Source organism: Lissotriton vulgaris, chromosome 5 (genome assembly GCF_964263255.1).
Source record: "Lissotriton vulgaris chromosome 5, aLisVul1.2, whole genome shotgun sequence".
NCBI lineage: Eukaryota > Metazoa > Chordata > Amphibia > Caudata > Salamandridae > Lissotriton > Lissotriton vulgaris.
The window spans coordinates 1,692,626,379-1,692,643,288 of record NC_141693.1 but is presented as its reverse complement, the minus strand read 5'-3'; positions in this window follow the sequence as shown (position 1 = coordinate 1,692,643,288).

Here is a 16,910-nt window from a genome sequence, read left to right as displayed (position 1 = left end):
TTCTCATCTGAGATCACACGAAGTCGTGAGGGAAAGAGCAGGGAGTAAGAGATATCCAGTTGACTAAGCTTCTGTTTGACTGGCATTGCATTCATCCATGACATCACCGAGGAAAGACAATCACTGAACCTTTCAGGAGACATAATGTCATTTTGAGTGACTGACACTATCAATTGAGTGTCGTCAGCATAGATCACAAGCGACAGACCGTGACTTTTAATTAATCTTGCCAATGGTGTTACACAGGTGTTGAACAAGGTGGGTGAAAGTGCCGAGCCCTGGGGGACTCCACCCGGAAAGGTGAACTGTTCCGATCTCAGATCATACCAGTATATTTTTTGTTCTCTGGAGTCGAGGAAAGAGGAGAGAAGGGACAGGGCCTTACCGCTGACTCCCACAGACTGCAGCCTGTCAATTAATACTGTATGATTTACAGTGTTAAACGCTGCCCTGAGGTCTAGCAGTATTAGGGCCGTCCTACCGCCCTCATCCAGCACCCTTCTGATCTCCTCAGTTGCCATGATTAGAGCGGATTCAGTAGAATGCCGAGCTCTAAAACCATTCTGGGTAGAATCGAGTATGTCATTCTCTTCAAGAAAGGCAGTCAGAGTCATATTGATGGCTTTCTCTAGAACCTTAGAGGGTAGAGGTAAACAGGAAATGGGATGATAGGTTTTAGCCCCCGAAGGTTCAAGTGAGGGCTTTTTTAAAATGTATGTCATTTTCCATCCTGCTGGAAAAATCCCAGTACTAAGGACTAGATTAAGAAGAGGGGTCAGCGATACACCAACCTCATCTGTAGCTAGATGTAGAATGTGTGGAGGACAGGGGTCGAGAGGAGATCCTGATTTAGTTAGAGAGAGTATATCTACCACTTGATTCTTATCTAGGCTAGTGAATTGAGTTAAACTACCGTGACCGGGCTGTATTTCCCATATCTGTGGTGGATCTGTGCTATTAGCCTCCACAGAGTTGGAAGGCTCCTCATACAACATTGTAACCTTTGTCTGAAAAAAAAGCGCAAGGTTATCGACAAAAGCTTGGTCAGGGGTAAAGACAGTGTCTCTTGGACGGTGGGACAGAGCTCTAACTCTTTTAAATAGTTCTTTGGAGGAATTTGTGGCCTCTAGGATTTTAGATGTGAAATAGGCTATTTTAGCTGAAAATATCGCTTCCTTATATTCTTTTAGTGCTAAGCCATATTCGGTCTTATGCACTGAACTATATGAGGATCGCCAAATGCGTTCCTTAAGCCGACATTTTATTTGGATAGTTTTTAACTCTGCTGAGTACCAAGGAGAGGATACCAGTCTTTTCTTGGCCGTCTTGGTTACTTCAGAAGCCAGTGGATGGATTGCCTGGATTATCCAGTTATTATAATCCTTAGCGGCCTGATTAGGGTCGGCACTACAAGTTAGATTCACTTTCAAGGCCGAAATTAGCTCTTGTTGAGACACTTTCTTCCAGGCATGCACCTTGCTCAAAGGGGGTCGAATCCTACGACACACTTTATTGTTGGAAACGTTAATGATAAATTAACAGCATAGTGATCTGACCAAAGTAGGGGCAACGCGCTGATCACTTCAATATGGGTACTGTTAGTGAAAATACCATCCAAAGTATGTCCTGCCTGATGTGTAGGTTCTAGCACAATTTGCTGCAATCCAAAACTGGCCATGGTATCAATTAAGTTTGAGGTATCTGATTTATTCATAGCCTCAAGATGACAATTAAAGTCCCCCAAAAATGTGAAGGAGTCCTTATCAAAACACGATCCATCCGGGTTTGTAAGGTAGTAATAAAAGATGACCTTGGACCAGAAGGTCTGTATACTAGGAGTTGTTGAAAACATTCAACATTATTTGATTTTATACTTAAAAATATGGCTTCTGCATTCAATAGTGGCTCTGGTGACATTCTCACCTTATAACAGGTTCGATAGATTAGTGCAACCCCTCCCCCCTTTTTACCTGTCCTATCCAGATTAGTAACAAAATAGTCAGATGGCACAACACAGTTCCAGTCGGGATTACTTGTGTCATTTGCCCACATTTCAGTCAAGAAAATCAGTTATGGGTTTACGAACTGAATGAAACACTCTAGATCATTCTTGTGCTTCATTATTGACCTGGTGTTGATCAAGACACATCTGATAAGCTTGGAACTGTTAATAGGTAACGTTTTAGAGTGAGCGTTGGAGGGCTGGGTAGACCCGACCTGTGTCTCATTGACCAGCCTCGTGTTGGAAAGCTGTGTGTTTACCATAGGTCAGGTCGTATTAGAGAAGCTAGACTTAGTGTTGCAGTGATAGCAAGACAAGCGAGGAAGGTATTTGGAACCTGTTTTGATATTGAAAGCCGGGCACTCACCACTATTAAGGCTCAGAAGTTCATCACGAGAGTAGTATAGTCTAAAAATTTGGGCAGGGCCTCCATCTCTGTGGCAGCGCCTGGCAATGTAGTATCGTACACCAACCCGGTCCCATTTCGTACTTCCTCCAGAGCACTGCACCGATTCTCGGCTTAGGCCGCACCCATGTAGGGACCGCTGTGATCGCTCCTTCATCCAGGCTCCAACAGACACTTCCCCACGGAACTCCTGTGCTGCCTGTTCTTCTGATGGCTGCGGCAAAAGTTCCTCATCCGCCACACAGCAGGCGCCCCTATGGACTTCTTCACATCGGCCTGAGCGGGCCCGTTCAATGCCACACCGCTTTCTGCAGGGTCGCCTCCAGGGTCTTTCCTGCCAGCACTGTCTGCCTCCACCTTCCTCTGGTACTTCTATGATCAATCCCCAATGTGTTTGGTGTCACCTCTCGACAGCTCAGGACGTGCTGCAGTCCCGATCCCTCTTCGGCCTCTGGCCGCTGTTAAGGACTATGTGCCTCACGTATCTAACCCAGGCTGCATTCTCGACCTAGGCTGCAACTATGCGGTGTCTGCTGTGCTCGATCCTACATCTGGCCTCCTGCAAGACACCCTCGTTGAGCTGCTATGCCGCCGGGTCTTCCGATGTCTGCGGCTGGAGTTCTCAGTCCGCCACGCAGCAGACGTCCTTACGGCGTTCTTGTCTGCACCGGTCTCCTCAGGGTGGCCTCCAGGGTCTCGCCCACCAGCACTGTCTGTCTATACCTGTGAGAAAGTGCCATCTTTCTTGCATTGGTATGCCCCCACTTTTTTTCTGAACTGCTGATGTGCTTTGACTGAGTGTGCCCTGGGTTCCGGCCAACCAGGTGCCCAGGGCCTGTGTTCCTTCCCTAAAACTATGCTGAAACTAAAAACCCAATTGGCATTTCTGGCCGTCTGTCAGCCCCTAGTAAATGGTACCCTAGGTACCCAGGGCATGGTGACCAGAGAAGACCCCGGAGGGCTGTAGCACTTATTGTGCCACCCTCAGGGGCCCTGTATCCTGGCACCCACACACTGCCTTTGCACGTTGAGTGCCTAAGTACAGAACTAAACCAAGAGTCGACATGGCACACATCCCTGTGTGCCAGGCCCATAGAACCCACTGCCCTGGCATACTTCAGTCACCCCTCTAGCTGGGTGCCCTATGCCAGAGGTGTGGGCACAGGTGCATGAGCCCTGTGCCCCTACAGTACCCAGGGCCATTCCCAGGCACTGTAAGTGCAGTGATGCCATTAAGAGTATATATTGCTGGGAGGTTGTCATTACGAACTCCACAGCACCATAATGGCTACACTGAAGACTGACAAGTTTGGTACCAAACTTCTCAGCACATTAAACCCACACTGATGCCAGTGTGGGATTTAATGTAGAATGCACCAGAGGGCATCTTAGAGATGCCCACTGAAACCATAACCTACAATCCACGTCTGGGCTGAGTGGCTGCAGAGGCTGCCACACAGCAGACATGTTGCTGGACCCCTGGGTGGAGAGCCCCCTGCTGTCCTGGGCCTGTAACAATGCACAGCCTGGGCGAGGTGCTAGGTCTCCTCCCCCAGGATGGGCAGAGGGAAGCTTCAAAGGCCTGACGCCTCTGAGAGATTCTCCAGACCATTTGCTGTACCCAGCAACTGGCCACCACCAGTTCTAACCCCCACTCTGGCGGGAAGACTGGCGGAACAACTACATCAGGAAGGGGGGTGTGCCAGTCTGTGCCAACCCCACCCCTCAGGTGGGGGAGACGAGGCGAAGCACGACCCCGGGCTCCGGCCATCTTGTAGATGGGGAGCCCTGTCCAATCCCAGCTAGGCTCCTGCATCCACTCCCACAGGAGAGGAGAAGGCTAGGGGTGTACTCACCCCAGGACAGGGACCCATTGGTCCCTGTCCTTGCCCTACCTGTAACACCCCTACATTTAGTATTTAGGGGCTCCCTCAACCTTCCTTCCTCAGATTCCGAAAAGAAAAGAAGAAAGAAGATCAAGAAGAAGAAGACCTGCAGTGCAGCTGCTAACAACAGGACAACAACAACTGACTTGGTCCCAGCCCTACTGCCCTGTTGATCCTGGAACCTGCTCCTGCCTAATCCCGGTGACTCCTATGGACAGACACCTTGGGACACCCAGAGGACATTGCCTGCCTTGACCCTCTTGAAGATTGGGACTCCCGTCAGCAGAGGCTCTGCTGCAACAACCACCCTGGTGCCAGCCAGAAAGCTCCGGACCAGCCCACTCTGCACCCGCCAAGCCCGGGCCGAGCCCAACCAAACCAAGACCACGAGGACGTCCCCCCAGCGACTGGGACCCAAAGTCCAGTGCCCAAAGACCCTCCTCAACGAACGAGACGACGCCGGCAGACTCAGAACCAGGGGCCACCCCAACCGCGACCAGCTGAGGGTAAGCTTTTCCGACACCCAAAGACACCCCTGCACCCGGTGCCCTGCGGCTCCCTGTGCCTCCCTTTGGGGTACTTACCTGTGCTCCAAGATCCCAACTTACCTCTCGAAGTGCTGGTCGCCCCTGGAGAGTCTTTGTCCCCGAGCCTGCAGCCTTTGTTCCTTTTTACCTTTCCCATTGGATAACATTGAGCGCCCGACGGCTAGAAAGCACCCTGCACCCAGCCGCCCGAGTTCCACTGGCTGTTCCACCTTCGTCCTACCCTACTTCCCCCCTTGCCCTGGGCAAGTGACCAGGAGCCCAGCTCCCACAGCGGCGTGGCTTGCTAGCCAGCAGCCACCAACCAAAGACCCCCTTTCCCTCTTTGGATATCATTGGGCCTAACTACCTCTGCACCCGGCCGGCCCTGTGCTGCTGGGACTGAACCAACTGTACTTACCTGACCCTAGGGGACCCCCGAGTCTATGCCCAGAACCTGAATTCACCAGCCAAGTACTCATCTGGAAACCGGTAACTCACTTACCTGCCAATGGATAACATTGACCCATTTTGACTCGAAAATTTCTAAGTGTGAAGTTTTGAAAACTGAAAATATTCATATGAAATCAGCCGAATTCCAAATTCTGAAGTACTCACCTGTGATCAGGGCAGAAGTCAGTACTGTACCTTTCAGCCCAGTACTGAACCGCTAAAGTAATCCTTACCGGGTTTACTAGTAATATGTATTTTCTCCATAGGAACCCATTGTCTGCTTTTCTACGAAATTTCTTGTCTTCTTTTGAAAACTTGAAATATTCCTTAAAAGTCATACGAAGTACTGAAATGCAATTACCTACCTGTTTTAAGTTAAGACCCCAGTGCTGGCCCTAGGAGACTAGTGCTGGATTACAAAAGTAACACGATTGTACTTTACCTGCAACCTGAATTTTCTCCCATTGAATAACATTGTCAGATTTCCATTGAAAAGTTTCTAAGTGTGAACTTTTAAAACAGCTTTATATTCATGAAAATTCACTACAGTAACTAAATCGTTTTTGCTAATCTTGTTTCACCTTAGACCCCAGGACTAAATCTAGGATTTAGTCCTGGACCTACTAAAGTAATCTGCACTGTTATCAGCTATAATTTCATGATAACAACCAATTGAACTCAATGCTAAAGTGTATGTAGATTTGAGTTGCCTGCAGCAACCCCTGTACCTATTGTGTTCACACACTTTATTGCTTACTTGCAAAGTAACTACATGAGAGTATTCGTATCTAGCAAAGTATATTTTTATGCCTGTTGGTTCTAAAAATAAAACAACTATATCTTTGGATATAACAACCATTGGCCTGGAGTTCAGTCTTTGAAAGTGTGAAATCCTTTGCTGACTAAGTGTGTACAACAAATGCTTTGTACTGCCCTCTGGTACTGCCTTACTGCCCGACCAATCTACCACTTTTGAGAGTTAGGTCAATCCTGACTTTAACCTCTGTTATACCTCTGGGGTTTGTGGACTCTATACACACTGTACTCCATTATTGTCCAGTATATATAGAGCCACTTTCTCGCATTGGTGGATCAGTGGTGGGAGTAAGCATGGGCGAATTTGCGGATTTCCCCGCAAAATCGCAAAACAAATCTGCGAATTCACGAATTTTCTCGCAAAATCCCTGATTCTTTTGCGATTTACCCTGGAGTACTTTCTACTGGCTAATCCAGTGACAGCTCCCTCAATGGGTAAATGTATAGTGCTTTTACTACACTGCAGCTGCGTAAAGGGCCAGAAGATGTGTCTCCAGAGACCATGTGTGCCTGTAACACAGGCACAGGCACACATCTCTTACTGGAGACACATCTTCTGGCCCTATACGGTGCTACAGTGTAGTAAAAGCACTATGGGGCAGATTTACAAGCCGCTAGCGCCTCTTTTGTGCAGCAGTTGCGTCACTTTTGTGACGCAGCAGCAGCAAAAAGATGCGCCATGGTGCTGGGTATTAACAACGTGACGCATCTGAGAGATGCGTCACATTGTAAAGCCCTGCGCTATCAGGAGGTGTTCCTGCGCAGGAACGCCTCCTAAAAGTGGCTGAGTGAAATCTACAATATTTCACTCCGTCACCTTTAGGCCAATGCTGCGTCAAAACCCTGCGCCTGCTTGAAGCATGTGCAAGGCTTGATGCAGCATTGGGAAGATAGGGCCCCCTAGACCATTGCTAGAGCTGCGTCGCGCTTGCGACGCAGCTCCAGCACTGCGCTGCTTTTACGGCACAGATGCGTGACGCATCTGTGCCGTTTTTGCCACATGGTGCGCCGCATTGTAAATGCAGTGCACCATGGGTGGCGGAGCTGCAGCGCACAATAACTGACGCATCCCTGGGGATGCACCAGTTATTGTAAATCTGCCCCTATACATTTAGCCAACGAGGGAGCACTTATTGATTAGACAGTAGAAAGTACTCCCGTTGAGTAAAGGTATTGCACAAAACGGTGGCATGTTCGTGGACAAACACGCAGGGCGGGATTCATTCTGCCCCCTGTTAGACTCATTTTTTGTGCCCTTCTGCCCTCTGTTAGACTCGTTTTTCCCTTGTTTTCTGCCCTTCTGCCCTCTGTTAGACTCGTTTTATCCCTTGTTTTTCTGCCCTTCTGCCCCCTATTAGACTCATTTTTGTGCCCTTTTGCCCTCTGTTACTCATTTTCCCTTGTTTTTCTGCCCTTCTGCCCTCTGTTAGACTGGTTTTTTGTGCCCTTCTGCCCTCTGTTATTCCCTTGTTTTTCTGCCCTTCTGTCCTCTGTTAGACTAGTTTTTTGTGCCCTTCTGCCCTCTGTTAGACTCGTTTTTGTGCCTTTCTGCCCCCTGTTAGACTCGTTTTTTGTGCCCTTCTGCCCTCTGTTAGACTCGTTTTTCCCTTGTTTTTCTGCCCTTTTGTCCTCTGTTAGACTGTTTTTTTGTGCCCTTCTGCCCTCTGTTAGACTCGTTTTTCCCTTGTTTTTCTGCCCTTCTGCCCTTTGTTAGACTGCTTTTTGTGCCTTTCTGCCCTCTGCATCACCACATCATCCCTCAGCGCTACCCCAGCATCACTCAGCACTACCACAGCACAACTCAGCACCACCACAGCATCACTTAGCACCACCACAGCACCACTCAGCACCACCACAGCACCACTCAGCACCACCACAGCACCACTCAGTGCCACCACAGCATCACTCAGTCCCACCACATTATCACTCAGCACCACCAAAGCACCATTCAGCACAACCACAGCATCACTCAGCAGTACCACAGCATCACTCAGCACCACCACAGCATCACTCAGCTCTACACAGCACCACTCAGCACCACCACAGCACCACTCAGCGCCACCAAGGCATCACTCAGCGCCACCACAGCATCACTCAGCGCCACCACATTATCACTCAGCACCACCACTCAGCACCACAACAGCATCACTCAGCACCACAACAGCATCACTCAGCACCACCACAGCACCACTCAGCACTACCACAGCACCACTCAGCGCCACCACAGCATCACTCAGCACCAACACAGCATCACTCAGCACCACCACAGCACCACTCAGCACCACTGCAGCATCCCTAAGCACCACCACAGCATCACTCAGCACCACCACAGCACCACTCAGCACCACCCCGCATCACTCAGCACCATCCCAGTATCACTCAGCACCACCACAGCACCACTCAGCATCACCACAGCACCACTCAGCACCACCACAGCACCACTCAGCACCACCACAGCACCACTCAGCACCACCACAGCATCAATCTGTGCAACCATTCAACAACAACTGGTTCAAATATGTTCTCTCAATGTTTCAAGATTCATTACAAATGTCACAAAAATATGTTAATATTTCACTTCTGTTCTTGGATTTTCGTCACAATAAAATACACTGAACATAATCTTCACAAAAGTTATTTGCAAAAGTTTAAGCTATTGCCATTATATATTAAAATCACTATTATTTAAGTATTAATTGTATAAAAAAATGTAAAGCCACTGTAATTTGTAATATCAATACATCTAAGTCACGTGAATACAAAACATGTTGCATTACAAATGCTATTGGTGTCACATTGGCGAAAGTTATAACTATTGGCATTGTAAATGACAAAGCTATTAATTTAGCTATTTTCAAAACCAACACATAAATAAAAAAAATTGTCATTTACAAGACCAATAGCTCAAACTCTCCTAATGCGACACCTATTGCATTGCAAATGTTTGTTTTTATATCTGTCGGTGCTTCCTGTTGAGGTTTAATTTTCGTGACAGGCGCCTCGTTGCCTACTTGTAGCTTTTCTCTGACCCTGCTTCAAGGGTCAGAGAATAGTTGCAAGTAGGCAACGAGGCGCCAGGAAGCACTTACAGGCTTACAGCAGAAGGTGCCCAAGTTGAAGTTAGTTTCTTTGTAACCCTTTTGTAAAAGGTTACAAAAAATTAGCTTCAACTTTTGCACCTGCTGCTGTAACCCTGTAAGTGCTTGGCTGAAAATTCGTCCCGCTGATTCGCAGATTTAACCGCGATTTCGCGAGATTCGCGGATCGCGAAATCGCGGAAAATCCGCAAATTCCGCGAGCGGAACGAATTTTCAGCCCATGCTTAGGTGGGATACAAACTTGCATTTGTTGGACTACTTAGTTACCATCTGATCACATGACAGAACTCATAAATTGCCTTTACAATTCTGAAATTGGTCTTTTCCAAAAATACTAAAAGTCTGGTAGGGCCTTGCTTAAGTCCCATTAGAATTTTTTGAAAAATAAGTCACTATAAGCTAGGGTAGAGGGTAGAATAGTCAGGTTAGAATGTCTCAAAAGAACCCAGCTATTAGTGAAGATAATGTAAACATGGTGGAGGAACTCAACCTCACACCTTACATACACTTGGACTTCAAGGAATTGAGGGTCCTATGCAAAGTAAAAAAAATTGTTGTAGCTCTGCATCCAACCAAACAAGGGCTCCAGGAGCTCCTGGCTAAATGTGCAAAAGAGTGGATGAGGAGGATAATATTGATCCCCCCATCATCCCTAGGGAAGAAAGGGTCCTTGTACCCTTGACTCCAAGAGTCAGATTTTGGGAGCCTGGGAACCACACAGGTGGACTGGGCCCCAGAGAAAACATTGGGGAGAGCCCCAATGAAGAGGACAACTCTTTAGCAAAGTTGGCCAAGAGATTAGACCTAGAGACCAGACTCCTGGCTCAAGAAAAAGAAAGAAAAGAGGTGGGCTTAACCCCCATCTCTGGTGGCAGCAATACCAATAACAAGGATAGAGAGCAATCTTTTGATCCTAAAATCCCCAAAGGGATTGTCCCTAAGTTTGAGGATGACATCACCAAGTGGTTCACAGCCTTTGAGAGGGCTTGTGATATCAGACAACAAAAGAAACCTCTCTGGGGGGCACTTCTCTGGGAACTGTTCTCTGATAATTGCATTGATAAGAGACAGGCTTCTTACCCTCTCTGGACCAGATGCAGAGTCCTATGACCTCATGAAGAAAACTCTGATTGAGGGATTTGGACTCATTGCTGAGGAGTATAGAATTAGGTTCAGGGGACTCACAAAACCCAGACCCAATCCTGAATAGATTTTGTAGACTACTCAGTGAAGACACTGGATGGTTGGTTATCTGGACCCAATGTGCATGATTTTACTGAACTTTATAATTTGTTTATGAAGGAACACATTTTGAGTAATTGCACAAATGAAAAGTTGCATCAGCATTTGGTAGACCTAGGTCTAATTTCTCCCCAAGAATTGGGAAAGAAGTCAGACCACTGGGTCAAGACTAGGGTGACAAGGACAGCCACTGGGGAGACCAGAAGAAGGTGGTCACAAGGCCTCCCCAGGGGAAAGGTGGTGAGAATCCCCAAGATAAAAAGTCTGAATCTTCTAAAGATCCCAAAAACCTGTGCAGGTTGGTGGGTCTCAAACTACTCCCTATGTGCCTCAGCCCTATAGCGGAAGAAACTTTGATCCTAACAAGGCCTATTGTAACAACTGTAAAAAGTTGGGACATTTAACTGTAGACAAGAACTGCCCCTACAACAAAGCACCTAAGGCACCCAGTACAGCTACTCCAGGGACAGTAAATCTACAGATGGGATCAGTGGAGTGCCCAGAGCAAATCTGGGAATACACTCAAGCTAGTCTAGTCTTTTTGGGGGATATGGAGTTTGCCGCGGTAGCTGGTTGGCCACCCAACTGTAAGAAGTATTTGCAATACCCCTCTATTAATGGAACTAGAGTAGAATCCCTGAGGGATACAGGTGCCAGTATCACTAAGGTAAACAAAATGCTGGTTTCCCCAGAGCAATACTTGCTTGGGAAAACTTACCCAGTCACCAATGCTGACAGCATTACCACCCAACGCCCTATGGCTATGGTGACATTTGGTTGGGGGGAGGTTATTGGCCTGAAACTAGTAGTGGTCTCTCCACAACTGCCAGCTGACTGTCTGCTTGGAAATGATCTGGAAACCTCAGCCTGGGCTGAGGATGAGCAAGTAACGCATGCAGCCATGCTGGGTATCCCTAGACTGGTGTGTATGCAAACCAGAGCACAGAGCAAAAAGCAGGGTCAACAAGTAGGTTTGGAGCCTGAAAATATGCCCCGACCAACCAAGAGAAAGAGCAAGAAGACTGGGAGACCAGCTTCTACACGGCAAACCTCTCAGGACCCCTCTCCCCAGGGAGAGGACTTGGAAACCCTAGAGGGAACTGAGCCCATGGAGCTTGAGCCTTACCAGGTTGGACTCCTGGGCCCAGGGGGACCCACTAGGGAAGAGGGGTGCCAGGGTCAGCGAGAATGCCCTACTCTTGAGAGCCTGAGGCAGCAAGCTGTTTCAAAAGTCAGTGGTATCCACAGAACTTATTTGGAAGAAGGATTACTGTATGCTGAGGCAAGAGACCCCAAACCTGGAGCTACCAGGGTGGTGGTAGTGCAGACCAAGACTTGGGAAAGGCTAGTTAGCTATTTCTACTGGCCCCAGATGAACCAAAAAGTAAAGGAATTTGTGAGCTCCTGTGTTACCTGTCAGGCCAGTGGCAAGACAGGTGGTAAACCAAAGCCCCCCCTGATACCACTGCCAGTGGTGGGGGTACCCTTTGAAAGGGTCGGTGTGGACATTGTGGGTCCACTGGAACCTCCCACAGCCTCAGGGAACACATTCATTCTAGTAGTAGTGGATAATGCTACTAGGTACCCTGAGGCAATTCCCCTTAGGCTGACTACAGCTCCTGAAGTTGCCAAGGGCCTCCTGGGTGTCTTCACCAGGGTAGGGTTTCCTAAGGAGGTGGTTTCAGACAGGGGTTCCAACTTCATATCTGCTTACCTGAAACATATGTGGAAGGAGTGTGGGGTACAGGACAAGTTTACTACCCCATACCACCCACAAACCAATGGTCTTGTTGAGAGGTTCAACAAGACATTGAAAGGTATGATTAAGGGACTTCCTGAAAAACTTAAAAGGAGATGGGATGCCCTATTGCCATGCCTGCTTTTAGCTTATAGGGAAGTGCCACAGAAGGGAGTGGGGTTTTCACCCTTTGCGCTTCTGTTTGGCCACCCTGTAAGGGGACTACTTTATCTTTTAAAAGAGGGTTGGGAGAGGCCTCTCCAAGAGCCCAAACAAGACATTGTGGACTATGTGATGGGCCTAAGGTCCAGAATAGCTGAGTACATGGATAAGGCATCCAAAAATCTTGAGGCCAGCCAGGAGCTGCAGAAGCACTGGTATGACCAAAAACCTGCCATGGTTGAATTTCAACCTGGGCAACAGGTGTGGGGTTTGGACCCAGTGGCACCAAGGGCTCTCCAAGACAGATGGAGTGGCCCTTACCCTATCCTGGAGAAAAAGAGTGAGGTCACTTTCTTTGTGGACCTGGGCACCAGCAGGACACCCAAAATGGTTATCCATGTCAACCGCCTCAAACTCTACAATGACAGGGCTGACCTCACCATGCTGATGGTGACTGATGAGGAACAGGAAGCAGAGAGTGAACCTCTCCCTGATCTCCTCTCTTCCAGCCCAAAAGATGGGTCAGTGGATGGAGTAGTCTTTTCAGACACCCTCATTCCCCAACAGCAGGCTGACTGCAAGCAAGTCTTGCAACAGTTTGCTAGCCTCTTTTCCTTGACCCCTGGTCTGACCAGCCGGTGTACCCATGATGTGGACACTGGTGACAGTGCCCCTGTCAAAAACAAAATCTATTGACAATCAGACCAAGTCAAGGAAAGCATCAAAGCTGAAGTCAGCAATATTCTGGAGCTAGGGGTGATTGAACCTTCTCAGAGCCCCTGGGCTAGCCCAGTGGTTCTGGTCCCCAAGCCTCATCAACAGGGTGGAATGAGAGAGATGAGGTTCTGTCTGGACTATAGAGGGCTCAACTCTGTCACCAAGACAGATGCTCACCCCATTCCAAGAGCAGATGAGTTGATAAACAAACTACGGGCAGCCAAATTCCTAAGCACCTTTGACTTAACTGCAGGGTACCAGAAAATTAGCATGGCCCCGGAAGCCAAAGAGAAAACAGCATTCTCCACCCCTGATGGGCACTATCAGTTTATTGTAATGCCTTTGGGTTAAATAATGCCCCTGCCACCTTCCAGAGGTTGTTGAGCCAAGTCCTGACTGGGTTGGAATCCTTTAGTGCAGCCTATCTTGATGGTATTGCTGTCTTTAGCTCTACCTGGCAGGATCACCTGATCCACTGTGGTAATGTTCTACAAGCCCTGCAATCTGCAGGACTGACTATCAAAGCATCCAAATGCCAGATAGGGCAGGGCACTGTGGTGTACTTGGGCCATCTTGTTGGTGGAGGCCAGGTCCAACCCTTACAGCCCATGATGCAGAGCATCCTGGACTGGGCAGCTCCAACCACCCAGACCCAAGTCAGGGCATTCCTTGGCTTGACTGGGTACTACATAAAGTTTGATAAGGGATATGGGTCCATTGTGACTCCCCTCACAGCACTCACATCCAATAAAAAGCCCAAGAAAGTGAACTGGACTGTTAGCTGCCAAAAGGCTTTTGACACCCTGAAGGAAGCAATGTGCTCAGCACCCATTCTAAAAGCACCAGACTACTCCAAGCAGTTCATAGTGCAGACTGATGCCTCAGAGCTGGGGATAGGAGTGGTCCTCTCCCAGGTCAATGACGACGGCCAGGACCAACCTGTTGCTTTTATAAGCAGGAGGCTACTCCCCAGAGAGCAGCGTTGGAGTGCCATTGAGAGGGAGGCCTTTGCTGTGGTGTGGTCCCTGAAGAAGTTGAGGCCCTACCTGTTTGGAACTCACTTCCTGGTTCAAACTGACCACATACCTCTCAGATGGCTAATGCACATGAAAGGGTTCCTGCCAATGAGGTACCCAGGGCCTGTGTTCCTTCCCAAAAAACTATGCTGAAACTAAAAACCCAATTGGCATCTCTGGCCACCTGTCAGCACCTAGTAAATGGTACCCTAGGTACCCAGGGTATCGTGACCAGAGAAGACCCCTCGGGGCTGCAGCCCTTATTGTGCCACCCTCGGGGCCCTGTACCCTGGCACCCACACACTGGCTTTGCAGGCTGAGTGCCTAAGTACAGAACTAAACCAAGAGTCGACATGGCACACATCCCTGAGTGCAATGCCCACAGAACCCACTGCCCTGGCATACTTCAGTCACCCCTCCAGCTGGGTGCCCTATGCCAAAGGTGTGGGCACAGGTGCATGAGCCCTGTGCCCCTACAGTACCCAGGGCCATACCCGGGCACTGTAAGTGCAGTGATGTAGTTTAGAGTATATGGTGCTGGGAGGTTGTCTTTACGAACTCCACAGCACCATAATGGCTACACTGAAGACTGACAAGTTTGGTACCAAACTTCTCGGCACATTAAACCCGCACTGATGCCAGTGTGAGATTTAATGTAAAATGCACCAGAGGGCATCTTAGAGATGCCACTGAAACCCTAACCTACAATCCACGTCTGGGCTGAGTGGCTGCAGAGGTTTCCACACAGTAGACATGTTGCTGGACCCCTGGGTGGAGAGCCCCCCGCTCTCCTGGGCCTGCAACAATGCACTTCCTGGGTGAGGTGCTAGGTGTCCTCCCCCAGGATGGGCAGGGGGAAGCTTCAAAGGCCTGCCGCATCTGAGAGCTTCTCCAGACCATTTTCTGTACCCAGCAACTGGCCCCCACCAGTTCTAACCCCCACTCTGGCTGGAAGACTGGTAGGAAAAACTACGTCAGGAAGGGGGGTGTCACACTGTGCCAACCCCACCCCTCAGGTGGGGGAGACAAGGCGAACCACGACCCCGGGCTCCGGCCATCTTGTAGATGGGGAGCCCTGCCCAATCCATGCTAGGCTCCTGCCCCCTCCCACAGGAGAGCAGCAGGCTAGGGGGTGTACTCACCCCAGGACAGGGAACCATTGGTCCCTGTCCTTGCTCTACCTGTAACACCCCTAAATGTAGTATTTAGGGGCTCCCTCAACCTTCCTTCCTCGGATTCCGAGAAGAAAAGAAGAAAAAAGATCAAGAAGAAGAACACCCGCCGTTCAGCTGCTAACAACAGGACAACAACTACTGACTTGGCCCCAGCCCTACCGGCCTGTTGATCCTGGAACCTGCTCCTGCCTAATCCCATTGACTTCTGCGGACAGCAACCTTGGGCCACCCAGAGGACCTGCCTGGCTTGACCCACTTGAAGATTGGGACTCCCATCAGCAGAGGCTCTGCTGCAACAATCACCCTGGTGCCAGCCAGGAAGCTCCGGACCAGCCCATTCTGCACCCGCCGAGCCCAACCGAACCAAGACCATGAGGACGTCCCCCCCGGTGACTGGGACCCGAAGTCCAGTGCCTAAAGACCCTCCTCGATGAACCAGACGACACCGGCAGATTCAGAACCAGGAGCCACCCCAACTGCGACCAGCTGAGGGGAAGCTTTTCCGACACCCAAAGACACCCCTGCACCCGGCGCCCTGCGGCTCCCTGTGCCTCCCTTTGGAGTACCTACCTGTGCTCCAAGATCCCAACTTACCTGTCGAAGTGCTGGTCACCCCTGGAGAGTCTCCGTCCCCGAGCCTGCAGCCTTTGTTCCTTTTCGACCTTTCCCATTGGATTACATTGAGCGCCCGACGGCTCAAAAGCATCCTGCACCAAGCCGCCCGAGTGCCGCTGGCTGTTCCACCTTCATCCTATCCTACTTCCCCCCTTGCCCTGGGCAAGTGACCAGGAGCCCAGCTCCCACAACTGTGTGGCCTGCTAGCCAGCAGCCACCAACCAAAGGTCCCCTTTCCCTCATTGGATAAAATTGGGCCTAACTATCTCTGCACCCTGCCAGCCCTGTGCTGCTGGGGCTGAACCAACTGTACTTACCTGGCCCTGGGGGACCCCTGAGTCTATGCCCAGAACCTTAACTTCACCAGCCAAGTACTCACCTGGAAACCGGTAACTCACTTACCTGCCATTGGATAACATTCACCCATTTTGACTCGAACATGTTCTAAGTGTGAAGTTTTGAAAACTGAAAATATTCATATAAAATCAGCCGAATTCCGAAGTACTCACCTGTGATCAGGGGAGAAGCCAGTACTGTACCTTTCAGCCCAGTACTGAACCGCTAAAGTAATCCATACCGGGTTTACTAGTAATCTGTCTGCTTTTCTATGAAATTTCTTCCAAGTGTCTACTTTTGATAACTTGAAATATTCCTTAAAAATCATACAAAGTACTGAAACGCAATTATCTACCTGTTTTAGGTTAAGACCCCAGTGCTGGCCCTAGGAGACCAGTGCTGGATTACAAAAGTAACAAAATCGTACTTTAACTGCAACCAGAATTTACTCCCATTGAATAACATTGTCAGATTTCCATTGAAAAGTTTCTAAGTGTAAATTTTTAAAACCACTTTATATTCATGAAAATTCACTACAGTAACTAAAACGTTTTTGCTAATCTGGTTTCAGCTTAGACCCCAGGACTGAATCTAGGATTTTGTCCTGGACCTACTAAAGTAATCTACACTGTAATCAACTGTACTTTCATGAGAACAACCCATTGAACTCAATCCTAAAGTGTATCTAGATTGGAGTTGCCTTCAGCAACCCCTGTACCTATTG